Here is a 13,343-nt window from a genome sequence, read left to right as displayed (position 1 = left end):
GTATGATGTAGAACAATGACACAAACGTTTTTAAAGTAAATGTTTTGTAACATAGAAACACAGAATTTGTCAGCAGATAAGAACAATTCGCCCATCAAGTCTGCACCCTTTCTAACCTTATGGTAACCTTAACCCCTATTTGATCCTTAGTTCTTTGTAAGGATATCATTATGCCTGTCCCAAGTATCTTTAAATAGATCTACTGTAGTCTCACCCCACCTCTGATGGGAGGCTATTCCACTTATCCCCTACCCTTTCTGTCAAGTAATTTTTTTCTCAAATTTCCCCTGATCCTACTCTCCCTCTAGTATCAGTTCATGTCCTCATGTTCTAATACTCCTCTTCCTTTGAGGAAGGTTTCCCTCCTGTATCTTGTTCATACCCTTGATATGTTCGGAAGTTTTTATCATGTCCCCCTTTTCCCTTATCTGCTCTAAACTATACATATTGAGATCTTTTAGGGCTCTACTTACTACAATCCGCATTGGGAATCCAGATTGTAGTGTGATATTACCGACTGAATTTGCATTGCGAATTCAGGCAATATCACAGGGATTTACAAAAAATCCCTTGCAGGGACAGAGCTTACAATAAAGCTCTGTCCCTGCGAATCCCCTCTGCAGCCTTATCACGGTATATTCGAAAAAAACTACCGTGATAAGTGCCTGCACATGCGCTGACCAGCCACCGCTGCTACCCCCCTGAACTAAGTCCCGCCCCTGGTGCTAAGCCCCCCTGCGATCGCGGACCCGAGCGTGACTCCCCCCCACGACCCCCCTCCCTTAATTGCACTTACCTGCATGATCCAGGCTCCGGTGATGTCCTCCATGGCTCCGGTCAGCTGACATCCAATACTGTACTGGCACCCGGTCACCTGATGACTGGCCCGCAGTGCAGTATGGGAGACCAGCTGACCGGAGGGAGGACATCACTGGAGCCCCCGAACTCCAGTCCCTGGACTCAGGTAAGTTAATTTTTTTATACTTTTTTTATACAGTGTATCAGCGTGTGGTCTGTTTAAACTAGGGGTGTGCACCGGCCACTTTTCGTGTTTTGTGTTTTGGTTTTGGATCTGGATCTTTCTTCGTGTTTTGGATCTGGATTGGTTTCGCCAAAACCACCCTTCTGTGTTTTGGGTTCTGGGTTTTGTGTTTTGGATCTGTATTTTTTTTTAAAAAAGCATAAAAACAGCTAAAGTCACAGAATGTGTTGGTTTTTCTGCTCCTATGCTATTATTAACCTCAATAACCTTAATTTCCACTCATTTCCAGTCTATTCTGAACACCTCACACCTCACAATAGTGTTTTTATGTCCAAAAGGTTGCACCGAGGTAGCTGGATGACTATGCTAAGCGACACGAGTGGACGGCACAAACACGTGACCCATCTAGGAGTGACACTGCAGTGGCAGACAGGATGGCAGTTTGAAAAACTAGGCCCCAAACTGTACATAATGCAAAGAAAAAAAAGAGGTGCAAGATGGAATTGTCCTTGGGCCCTCCCACCCACCCTTATGTTGTATAAACAGGACATGCACACTTTAACAAACCAATCATTTCAGCGCCAGGGTCTGCCACACAACTGTGGCTGAAATGATTGGTTCGTTTGGGCCCCCACAAAACAAGCTGGCAATTAATGTGTCCCTGCACAAACTGGCTCTACGGAGGCAAGATGTCATCCTCATCCTCCTCATCCACCGATTCCTCACCCTCTTCAGTGTTGTGTACATCCTCATCTTCACAGAGTATTAACTCGTCCCCACTGGAATCCACCACCACAGGTCCCTCTGTACGTTCTGGAGGCTGGTCTCCCTGGAAGAGTTGATAATTAATTTTTATGAACCACATCTACTCTACATTTTGTGGAAGCAACCTCCTACACCTTTCGCTGACAAGGTTCCCGGCTGCACTAAACACTCTTTTGGAGTACACACTGGAGGGGGGGGCAACTCAGGTAAAATAGAGCTAGTTTTACAGGGGCCTCCAAATTGCCTCTTTTTCCCGCCAGTACAGGTATGGACTGTCTGACATGCCTACTTGGATGCTGTCACCGATGTAATCCTCCACCATTCTGTCAATGGTGACAGTATCATATGTAGTGACAGTAGACATGTCAGAAATTGTTGCCAGGTCCTTCAGTCTGGACCAGATGTCCAAACTTGGTCCTGCCTGCCCTGCATCACCGCCAGCGGGTTGCTTAGGATACCTAAGTTTTTTCCTGGCAGCCCCAGTTGCGGGAGAAAATGAAGAAGGAGCTGTTGACGTGTCATGTTCTGCTTCAGCTGACAGTGTTTTCACCAGCAGATCTTTGCACCTCTGCAGGCTTGTGTCAGCCGGAAAGAGAGACACCACATAGGCTTTAAACCTAGGATCGAGCACGGTGGCCAAAATGTAGTGGTCTGATTTCAACAGATTGACCACCCTGGAATCCTGGCAAAGCGAATGAAGGGCTTCATCCACAAGTCCCACATGCCGAGCGGAATCGCTCCATCTTAGCTCCTCCTTCACTTTCTCCAGCTGCTTCTGCAAAAGCCTGATGAGGGGAATGACCTGACTCAAGCTGGCAGTGTCTGAACTGACTTCACGTGTGGCAAGTTCAAAGGGCTGGAGAATCTTGCACAACACGGAAATCATACTCCACTGCGCTTGAGTCACGTGCATACCCCCTCCTTTGCCTATGTCATAGGTGGATGTATAGGCTTGAATGGCCTTTTGCTGCTCCTCCATCCTCTGCAGCATATAGAGGGTTGAGTTCCACCGCGTCACAACCTATTGCTTCAGGTGATGGCGGGGCAGGTTCAAGAGTGTTTGCTGGCGCTCCAGTCTTCGGCACGCAGTCACTGAATGGCGAAAGTGGGCAGAAATTTTTCGGGCCACCCAAAGCGTATCCTGCACGCCCCTGTCGCTTTTCAGAAAATTCTGCACCACCAAGTTTATTGTGTGAGCAAAACATGGGACGTGCTGGAATTTGCCCAGATGTAATGCCCGCACAATATTGGTGGCGTTGTCAGATATCACAAATCCCCAGGAGAGTCTAAGTGGGGTAAGCCACTGGGCGATGATTTCCCTCAGTTTCTCTAAGAGGTTGTCGGCGGTGTGCCTCTTACTGAAATCGGTGATACACAGCGTAGCCTGCCTTGGAACGAGCTGGCGTTTCTGAGATGCTGCTACTGGTGACGCTGCTGCTGTTGCTGCGTAAGGTGATACATCTACCCAGTGGGCTGTCACAGTCATATAGTCCTTAGTCTGCCCTGTTCCACTTGTCCACATGTCCGTGGTTAAGTGGACATTGGGTACAACCGCATTTTTCAGGACACTGAGGACACTTTTTCTGACGTTTCTGTACAGTCTCGGTATCGCCTGCCTAGTGAAGTGGAATCTAGACGGGATTTGGAACCGGGGACACACTACCTCCATCAATTGTCTAAATCCCACTGCACTAATGGCGGATACCGGACGCATGTCTAACACCAACATAGCAGTCAAGGCCTCAGTTATACGTTTTGCTTCAGGGTGACTGCTGTCGTACTTCATTCTCCTCGCTAAGGACTGTTGGAGGGTCAATTGTTTAGTAAAAGTAGTGGTGTTCCTACTTCCTTTCTGGGATGATGAACGACTCCCAGCAGCAGCAACAGCAGCAGCGGCAGCAGGAGGCGTAGCAATGCAGGATCCTCCGGAGGAATCCCGGATAGGAGAGTCAGTGATGCCAGTGACATGGCCTGCAGGAGTACTTCCGATCCTGACTAAGGAGGAAATTGACGAGGAGGGAGTTGACGGTGTGGTTTGCAGGCGCTTGGATACAACAGGACAACAGGATTTAGGTGTCCCTGGACTGCTTACGGTCTTAGCCAAAGTTTCTGAACTTGACAGTAACTTTTTATGAACGTGCTGCAGGTGCCGTATAAGGGAGGATGTTCCTAGGTGGTTAACATCCCTACCCCTACTTATTTCACCTTTACATATGGTACATATGGCAAGACAGTTGTTGTCCGGATTTGGATAGAAATATTGCCAGACCAAAGAGGTGGAATGTTTGGTCTTCTGCCCAGGCATGACCGTGATGGGCTTTTTCATCCCACGGACAACAACTGTCTCCCCCGGAGCCTGATTTAAACAAACCACATCACCATCAGAATCCTCCTCGCCAACTTCCTCCTCAGCGCCAGCTACACCAGTATCCTCATCCTGTTGTACTTCAACAGTGACATCTTCAATTTGCATATCAGCAAGTGGACTGTGGGTGCTCCTTTCAGCACTTGCAGGGGGCATGCAAATGGTGGAAAGAGCCACCTCTTCCCGTCCAGTGCTGGGAAGGTCAGGTATCGCAACCACCACCACACTTGGACTCTCCTTGGGGATTTGTGATATCTTCTTAGAACGCACAGTTCTTCGCTGTGCTTTTGCCAGCTTAACTCGTTTGATTTTTTTAGTGGGAGGAGGGCTTCCATCATTATGTGAAGCTGAACCACTAGTCATGAACATAGGGAAAGACCTTAGCCATTCCTTGCCACTCGTCATAAATGGCATATTGGCAAGTTTACGTTTCTCTTCAGATGATTTAAATGTTTTTTTCAAGGTCATTTTCCTGAACTTTGCCATTTGGGATTGTATGTGCCCTCTACTATGACATTGGGCATCGGCCTTGGCAGACGACGTTGATGGCATGTTATCGTCTATGTCATGACTAGTGGCAGCAGCTTCAGCACTAGGAGGAAGTGGTTCTTGATCTTTCCCTATTTTATTTTTATCGGAGAAAGTTTGGTCCTCCATTTATGTTATATTGATATATACGTGCGGCTAGGGCGCACACAAACACAGAAAATAATTTTTTATTTTTGTTGGAGACTAGTGCACTTTGGGGGTTACACCACCCTTTAAGAAATGAGCCAGCCGGCCCTTTACTTATGGGACACAGGCGCACGCTTGGCGCTGCTCCTTTGTTGATGCACGTGCAGCCACAGTGCACACAATTCACAAACACAGAAATTTTTTTTTAATTTTGTTTGGAGTGTACTTTGGGGGTTACAGCACCCTTTAACGGTCAAGCCAGCCGGCCCTTTACTTATGACACAGGTGCACGCTTGGCACTACTTTGTTGATGCACGTGCGGCTACTGCGCACACAATTCACAAACACAGAAAATATTTTTTTATTTTGTTTGGAGTGTACTTTGGGGGTTACAGCACCCTTTAATGGTCAAGCCAGCTGGCCCTTTACTTATGACACAGGCGCACGCTTGGCACTACTTTGTTGATGCACGTGCGGCTACTGCGCACACAATTCACAAACACAGAAAATATTTTTTTATTTTGTTTGGAGTGTACTTTGGGGGTTACAGCACCCTTTAGCGGTCAATCCAGCCGGCCCTTTATTTATGGGACACAGGCGCACGCTTGGCACTACTTTGTTGATGCAGGTGCGGCTACTGCGCACACAATTCACAAACACAAAAAAATATATTTTTTTATTTGGTTTGGAGTGCCCTTTGGGGGTTACAGCACCCTTTAACGGACAAGCCAGCTGGCCTTTTACTTATGGGACACAGGCGCACGCTTGGCGCTGCTCCTTCGTTGATGCACGTGCAGCCACAATGCACACAATTCACAAACACAGAAAAAAAAATTATTTTGTTTGGAGTGCCCTTTGGGGGTTACAGCGCCCTTTAGCGGTCAATCCAGCCGGCCCTTTATTTATGGGACACAGGCGCATGCTTGGCACTACTTTGTTGATGCACGTGCGGCTACTGCGCACACAATTAACAAACACAAAAAAAAATACTTTTTTATTTTGTTTGGAGTGCCCTTTGGGGGTTACAGCACCCTTTAGCTGTCAATCCAGCCGGCCCTTTATTTATGGGACACAGGCGCACGCTTGGCACTACTTTGTTGATGCACGTGCGGCTACTGCGCACACAATTCACAAACACAGAAAATATTTTTTAATTTTGTTTGGAGTGTACTTTGGGGGTTACAGCACCCTTTAACGGACAAGCCAGCCGGCCCTTTACTTATGACACAGGCGCACGCTTGGCACTACTTTGTTGATGCACGTACGGCTACTGCGCACACAATTCACAAACACAGAAAATATTTTTTTATTTGGTTTGGAGTGTACTTTGGGGGTTACAGCACCCTTTAATGGTCAAGCCAGCCGGCCCTTTACTTATGACACAGGCGCACGCTTGCCACTACTTTGTTGATGCACGTGCGGCTACAGCGCACACAATTCACAAACACAAAAAAATATTTTTTTTAATTTTGTTTGGAGTGCCCTTTGGGGGTTTCAGCACCCTTTAGCGGTCAATCCAGCTGGCCCTTTATTTATGGGACACAGGCGCACGCTTGGCACTACTTTGTTGATGCAGGTGCGGCTACTGCGCACACAATTCACAAACACAAAAAAATATATTTTTTTATTTGGTTTGGAGTGCCCTTTGGGGGTTACAGCACCCTTTAACGGACAAGCCAGCTGGCCTTTTACTTATGGGACACAGGCGCACGCTTGGCGCTGCTCCTTCGTTGATGCACGTGCAGCCACAATGCACACAATTCACAAATACAGAAAAAAAAAAATATTTTGTTTGGAGTGCCCTTTGGGGGTTACAGCGCCCTTTAGCGGTCAATCCAGCCGGCCCTTTATTTATGGGACACAGGCGCATGCTTGGCACTACTTTGTTGATGCACGTGCGGCTACTGCGCACACAATTCACAAACACAAAAAAAAATACTTTTTTATTTTGTTTGGAGTGCCCTTTGGGGGTTACAGCACCCTTTAGCTGTCAATCCAGCTGGCCCTTTATTTATGGGACACAGGCGCACGCTTGGCACTACTTTGTTGATGCACGTGCGGCTACTGCGCACACAATTCACAAACACAGAAAATATTTTTTAATTTTGTTTGGAGTGTACTTTGGGGGTTACAGCACCCTTTAACGGACAAGCCAGCCGGCCCTTTACTTATGACACAGGCGCACGCTTGGCACTACTTTGTTGATGCACGTACGGCTACTGCGCACACAATTCACAAACACAGAAAATATTTTTTTATTTGGTTTGGAGTGTACTTTGGGGGTTACAGCACCCTTTAACAGTCAAGCCAGCCGGCCCTTTACTTATGACACAGGCGCACGCTTGGCACTACTTTGTTGATGCACGTGCGCCTACTGCGCACACAATTCACAAACACAGAAAATATATATTTTTTTTGTTTGGAGTGTACTTTGGGGGTTACAGCACCCTTTAACGGACAAGCCAGCCGGCCCTTTACTAATGGGACACAGGCGCACGCTTGGCACTGCTCCTTTGTTGATGCACGTGCAGCCACAGTGCACACAATTCACAAACACAGAAAAAATATATATTTTTTTAGCACTTGGGGGGAGCACCCCTGACGGACAGAGCACCCCCTGGACAACACTACAGCACCCCTTTAGGACTGGGACACTGCACAGGACTTTGGAGTGGACACAGCCCCTATGGACAACTGACTGCACAACACAGTCCAGCCAGCCCCTATGGACTTTGAAGTAGTGGACACAGCCCCTATGGACAACAGCAGCACAGCACAACACAGCCAGCCCCTATGTACTTTGAAGTAGTGGACACAGCCCCTATCGACAACAGCAGCACAGCGCAGCACAGCACAGCACAACACTACTCTGCACTACACTACACTACACTACACTACACAGCCCAGCCAGCCCTAACTCCCACCCTCCCTCTTCACTGTCCACAGCCGAGTGAGAAAATGGCGCCGACGCGGGTACCTTATATTGGATCCAAAACCCGCGAGACCCGGAAGGCGGTATGATGACGTTTTGCCTCGATTTCAGATCCGAGTCAGGCGGGAAAAGTCGAGCCTAACTCGGATCGGCCTCGGATCGGGGGGGCTCGGGGGGGTTTGGATTTCAGAAATCCGAACCCGCTCACCCCTAGTTTAAACCACACAGCTGATCACTGGAGCCAGCTCCGGGCTCTGCTCTGCCCGTTAGAGCGGAGCAGGAGTCCGGTAACCGTGAGAGACCCTGGATAAAGCCACCTCCAGGTGGCGTTATTATCACAGGGCCTCCCCAGGTATTTTTTTCACAATTTATTCTTAGTAACTTGCACCCAGTACAATTATGGGAAATGTGATCTGATTACTAAAAATAAGTGATACTTAGGGGCTGGAGTAGAATTTTTACAAATTATACTCCAATTGCCCTGTAGTAACTTTAGGTGAAACTAAAATAATGTGAAACGGGTGTGAAAACACCCTTTTTCACTTTATTTTAGTAAAAATAATTATAATAAATAGAGCCCTTAGTCTTTTTGGACATGTTTTGTGATGTAGGCCATGTACCATTTTAGTTGCCATTTTTGTACAGTTATGTATTTATATCCTTCTGGAGATATGGCCTCCATAACTGAACACCATAATCTAGATGAGGCAGTACCAGTGACCTATACAGAGGCATTATTACTTCTTTCTTCCTGCTACTGATTCCTCTGCCTATGCAACCAAGCATCTGACTTGCCTTTCTTATTGCTTTGTTACATTGCTTAGTTACCTCTAAAGTCACCTGAAATTGTGATTCCTAGATCCCTTTCCTACTAAGTAGTTTGCAATATAGTGCCATTAATAATACTATATTTAGCCTTTGGGTTGTAGAGTATTTTAATATGGGATGAACTATACCTAATCTTGTACTTCCAGTGTTGGGTGTATCATAGTGTCTCTTATTTGACAACAGACAGTCTTTGTAAAGGTTGAATACTTTTTTGATGTTATATAGTAGTGGATTTCAGACTCCATTTACAGTCCTTGATAGAAGTGGAGTTTATTACAAAGTGGACGGATCAAGTGAAGGGCTTATTTTCCCTAAATTTGCATGTCTAATTGTAAGGAGTTTTTATAAAGAGTACCTGTTCAATGGTTAGGCTTAAGAAAGGAATATACTATGGAACCCATTTATGAATGATAGCATTTGCAATGCGATCTGGGCTGGGCCGCCAGCAGTGGAGGACTGCCGGGCCCGTAGTCCCGATCCCAGAGATAGCGGGGGGCCTGGGTGGCAGCGATGCAGAACTGCAGATATGCACCGGCAGCCAGGGATAAACAGCTCCGCCAGCGGCACTTCAAATATGGCACCGGTCACGAGTCAATCGCAGCTCACGGACTGGCAGCCAATCAGGAGCATGGCATTCACCTCCTGGGTCCCTCTCTTCTGATGCTTGCTCACAACTTATTTCTCTCTCCTCTTTATCCTAGGTCTACCGCCGTCGACACTGTCAACCGCCCACTCTTCCTTCACACCGTCGATTCCATCGGCGTATGTGTCTCAAACACAGTGGCGAAACTAGGGTATTTGGAGCCCAGGGCAAATTTTAAAGTGGAGCCGCCCCCCCCCCCTGAAGGCGCATGTGGCAAAAAATGGGCGTGGTCACAAGGGGCGGAGTCACTTAACAATCGGGCGTGTCAACAGGACACATATACCCCTTTCTCGTCACTCTTAATATTCCTTTCCATATACACCTTAACCCCTATAGTGCTCCTTATACAGTCCTCCCTATGCAGTGAAATAGGATAGACACAGCTCACCAGCGCAATCACATAAAAAAATATAGTTATGACATTCCAAACCACAATGATAAGGTAAGTGATCTTTTTAGATCAGAAAATCAAATCCTTCTGTGGTGGTCCTCAATGAAAAAGGAAGGGGTTCTTGATTCAATCCTTTTCAGCAGTAAATCACCATATGCCCCCCCAAAAAAGAGAAAAAGGGTATGTTTGAATCATGTTATGTTTTAATTCTATTAAAAACTGTGTTACACTATATATACCCTTTTTTTCTTTTTTTGGGGGCATATGATGATTTACTACTGAAAAGGATTGAGTCAACACAGCTGATCCCCAGTAGAGGTCCCCCCAGTGGTGGCTCCAGTAGTAGTCCCCCCCAATTAGTGCCCCCAGTAGAGGTTCCCCCCCAGTGGTGCCCCCAATTACTGCCCCCAGTAGTATTCCCCCCCAGATTAGTGCCCCCAGTAGAGGTCCCCCCAGTGGTGCCTCCAGTAGTAGTCCCCCCAATTAGTTCTCCCAGTAGAGGTTCCCCCCAGTGGTGCCCCCAATTACTGCCCCCAGTAGTAGTCCCCACAATTAGTGCCCCCAGTAGAGGTTCCCCCCAGTGGTGCCCCCAATTACTACCCACAGTAGTAGTCCTCCCGATTACTGCAGCCGGTAGTAGTCCCACCAATTACTGCCCCCAGTAGAGGTGGGTGCCCCCCCAATACATAGCAAAAAAATAAAATAAAAATAACTTACCTGCATCCACGCTCCTGCTCCCGCCGCCGCGATGTCTGCACGCCAGCCCTCCTGGTCGGCACTACACTGGGTAATTAGGACAGGCCATTACCGTGGCCGGCGGCACACACACCACCACCCCGTGTGCCGCCTGTCCATTGTTATCTAAAAAGATCACTTACCTTATCATTGTGGTTTGGAATGTTATAACTATATTATTTTATGTGACTGCGCGCAAATCAGGCCCTCTATCCTTTATTGGTTCTCCTCCTACATCTCCAAATAATACTTCTTTCTCTAACTCAACCTCTCCCTAATTTCCTCTACCTGTAGGTGTCCCTCCTTCCTTGAAAATCTAATCCACTTCTTTGGACTCCAGTACCAAATCCTCCTCTCCTCCCCTGGCCTCTCTCCCTCTGTCCTCACTTGCATCTCTAACTGCCGTTCTGCCATCTTATCCTGGATGACTGAGTGCTTCCTGACACTTAACATGGCATACACTTAACACATTGTTTTCCACCCTTCCAGTTGACAACTTCACCCTCTCTTCTGTCATTCCTCTCTGCTGCCTCAGTGCCATCTTCTATTCCCACATTCAGGCCTTCTCTAAGTCCTACCGCTTCCACCTTCTTATCATCTCTAGGATCCTCACTCCAGAAGCCACTAAAACCCTTATCATGCTAGGGATGGATATCTGAAGCCCTCATAGCACCCCTGTCAATTACCACCCAGCCCCCCATTAATACATGGGGGACAAGCGGTATCAGCGCAACCGCTTAGGCGGGTTTATGGATTCCACATCCCTCTTCTCTGCTACAGATCGCAGTGCAGTTCCTGCTCTGTGCTGCAGCTGTGATTAAAGTAGGGAGGCCCTCCTGAGAGAGTGGGGCCCGGGGGATCGTGCGCCCACCCCCTAAATCTGGCTCTGTGACTGCAGGCTGGGAGGCAAGTATCAAATGCTGTCTGGCTGCTCTGATTTTGTGTAATTCACAATCAGGGCGGCCAGGGATCATCTTTTTCTGCCTGCCCCTCAGCCGGCTGCCCTATGCATAGAACGAGCAGCCATATACTGTATATATTATATATATGTGTATATGCTTTTATCTAGATTAATCATATATTTGACAGTTTCCTACTATAATTTGCAGAACACACTTGGCAGAGAGACTCCCTAGTGAAATGGGCAGTACAGGGGGCGTGATGATGTTATTCTCTGTAAGTCTCATTATCATAGCCAAAATCCCTGTATTCATTGCCACAATTTGCCTATTCTCTCTCTTTTTATATATATATATTTCTTCAAAGTATTACTACAGTGAATCCATTTCTTCATCTGCACTATTCTAAAAATAACATCTGCTTAGAATTGGGTCACTGCCACCACTGAAAGTATATACATATGTGTGCTAGTCCATCTACGCACACCACCTGCATTAACCCTGTAAGCTTCTAGCTGGATCTGTTTCTTACTGCTGTATGTGCATACCTGCATCAACCCTGTGTTACCCTGCATCCTGCTATCTGCCAGTTAATTAAACCAATAAGTCTGTTTAAGTTATCTGCGGTGTGGACTGTGGGCCTGATTCACTACGGAATGCAATATTGCGTACGCACGCAGTTCAACTGCGATAGCAAGCTAACCCATTGCGATCGCAATGCAAACTTAGCACCACATAAGGACGCCCACTTTACCTTACACACATCCGTAATGTTTAGCAGAAACCATCGGTACTAACCATTACCATCGCAGCCTTACGCACACTTGCACTAGCCCTGACCTTACTCAGAAATTGCTAACAATCACGCACTCTATGAGACCTCACACTGTGTATGGCATTGCAGTGGTTAATTTATGCATGCCCCTGCAGCGCCGTGCGAACGCACTGGCACACCTGCGTTTCCCTGACCAACCCCCCGTCACCACCCACAAACGGTGCTCCTGTCAATCACTCTGCGAGGGGTCTGCGTAGCCTCTGTGATTGCAGTCCCAATCGCAACAGCTAGTTTGCGCACTGTGATGCATGCACAGAACACAACAATCGGCTGATTGCCTGCGTATTAGCATCTGCGATCCTTGCTGAATCAGACCCTAAGTTCCATCGCACACTAAACATGCTATATTTGCGCCGACCCCCGTGTTTTGGTTTTGGATCTGGATCTCCCATGGTTATGGATCTGGATTGGTTATGCCAAAACCTCACCTCCGTGTTTTGTTTTCGTGTTTTGGTTTGGATATGGATTTTTTCTTAAAAAAATAAAAAACAATGCTAAAATCACATAAAATTGGCCTTTTTTGGTCCTACAGTATTAATAACCTCAATAACATTTATTTCCACTCGTTTCCTGTCAATTTTGACCACTTCACAGCTCACAATATTGATTTTTTTCATCTAGTTAAAGGGCCAAAAGGTTGCATCCAGCTTGCTGGCTCAAAACTGATTGATATAATTATTAATATAGTTGAGGACTGTGCAAAGATGATAGTTGGGATACCCTTGAGGATTGAAGAATTTATAGTTTATAGTTGGTGCAGCCCCTGGCTGTAAAATTGATAATAAATTAATTAAAAAACAATTCATTGGTGCAGCCCCTGGCTGTAAAATTGATAATAAATAAATTGAAAAACAAATCATTGGTTCCTAAACCAACCATAACATTAATTTAAAATGTCAGGCAGCAATGCCCCAACCAGCACATAATGGAAAGGAAAAAAGTGCAAGATGGAAAAGTCCTTGGAATATCCCACCAACCCTTATGTTGTATACGAAACAGGACATTCACAGTTTAACAAACCAATCATTTCAGCGACAAGGACTGCCAATTGTGGCTGAAATTATTGGTTTGTTTAGACTCCCATAAAACAAGCTGCCAGTGTACATTGGACATGGAAATTAAAATGATCCCATACACAAACTGGCTTTACATTACAAGTTGTCGTCATCCTTGTCCTCGTCATCCCCATCAGTGTGTACATCCTTTTCTTCACACAATATTAATTCGTCCCCGCTGGAATCCACCATAGGTGCCTCTGTAATTTTTTTATGTAATTGTTGGTAGAGGTCTTCC

The sequence above is a fragment of the Taudactylus pleione genome, unplaced genomic scaffold, assembly GCF_031769625.1.
Source record: "Taudactylus pleione unplaced genomic scaffold, aTauple2 ptg000835l, whole genome shotgun sequence".
Lineage (NCBI taxonomy): Eukaryota > Metazoa > Chordata > Amphibia > Anura > Myobatrachidae > Taudactylus > Taudactylus pleione.
This window is presented reverse-complemented; position numbering follows the sequence as displayed.